A 1,480-nucleotide genomic window follows, 5' to 3' on the forward strand; every position below is an offset into this window, starting at 1 on the left:
GTATCTGCACCACCCCTGTGCCTAATACCCTGGGGTGTGTTTCTTAAAGGAAATGGAATGAAAATATAGGAGCAGGTGGCTTAATGAACTGGGTAGTAGTTGACTAGTAATTGCAGATGAGAAAAAGTGATGTTTGAGCTGCCCATATCTGAAGTTATTTCTGGACATGTGCCAAGTGCCCTCAAAGTGCCAAACCTCGCCTGACTTCAGTTGCTTCTCAGATCAGAGCTCTCCGTCTTTGATATGGAAATGTACCCATTGATCCCTGCTGGAGAATCTGCAGCCCCAACCCCAGGCTCAGCTAGGCAGCCTCAGGTTGAAAGAGAGCACTCATGGCCTCTCATTCTACTTCCTTCTTTCACATGTCTGTATCCAGTTTTGTTTCTCTTCCGGCATTATCTTTCCTATCTCACAGTCTCCCCAGTGCTTGGGGAAACCTCTCCTTTTTCAAAAGCAAAATAAATGAAGCCATGAGCTTCTCCTAAAAATACGTATGGGGATAAAATGTAGACGCCTTCAAATGGAAGTGAAAGTCAGGAGATGCATTCCTGCCATGAATAATTTAGCACCAGTGGTGGATGCTGCCTGGTTTTACAAGTGGATTTTACATTAGCTAAAGGAACGCACAGGGTTGCAGCAATCCAGCGAAGACCTGGGAAAATTCACTAGGATGCTCCCCAGGGACTTGTTGCTGGTGCCCTCAGGGTATGAGCCATCATACCTCTGGACTTTGAGGCTTTTAAATAATGTGCCTGAACATTGCTTTTCAAAGTAGTCTCCATTGTGGAAGACTATGTGCTTAATGTAATCTTGAGATTGCAAATCTTCCAGGCACAGCGAGTTAGAAAAATGTACAGAAGAGGTGTTAAAGCCATTGTACCCCTGTGGTTTACATGCTATCTGGGCCCTAAGATAATATTTGAGACCAGAAAAACACTGAGTGATGTTTCTCTGAGGTCTATTGTTGATGTGGACCGATGACAAACAGCCAAGTGTGAGCACCAGAAGGCTTTCTGCTTACTGCTTGATGTCTAAAGTTCTGAGAGAAAAAAAACATGAGTGATGTTGGCTTGACTGAACAAGTCTTGGAACATTTATGGGCTTAACAAGAACTATTTTGTGATGATGCTGTCTTTTGTTATATATTTTTCTTCTTTAGTATTTATTTTAATGACTCTGTATTTAACTTCACATAGAGTGAGAAAGCTAGGCAGACAAGATGTTGTTCTCTAGAGGTGGTGATGGGTCTTTATCCTCCGTCTCTCCCTCCCTCCCTGCTTAAGTAGGGAAGTACCTTCAGAGTGGAGAGCTTGTCCCTGGCATCTCCCTCTGAAGTGAATCTGAGTAACACTAATATCCTCATGTCTCAGGCTCATATTTCCCACATCCTCCTGCTTCCTTAGGGATGTCTTTTAGCCTCTGTGGATAATGGAACAAAACTGTTAGTGGGGTGGACAGAGATGGAGTGGGCACAGGTTTG

General features: G+C 43.7%; 1 non-coding gene across 1 annotated transcript; it reads left to right on the forward strand.

The window, feature by feature from the left end:
- The first annotated feature begins 972 nt into the window (after positions 1 to 972).
- Positions 973 to 1,045, forward strand: LOC123459967. Its single transcript, XR_006636698.1, has one exon. It is a non-coding gene; the product is annotated as a small nucleolar RNA U2-19 (small nucleolar RNA).
- The last annotated feature ends 435 nt before the right edge of the window (positions 1,046 to 1,480 follow it).

This window comes from Jaculus jaculus, chromosome 3 (genome assembly GCF_020740685.1).
Source record: "Jaculus jaculus isolate mJacJac1 chromosome 3, mJacJac1.mat.Y.cur, whole genome shotgun sequence".
Lineage (NCBI taxonomy): Eukaryota > Metazoa > Chordata > Mammalia > Rodentia > Dipodidae > Jaculus > Jaculus jaculus.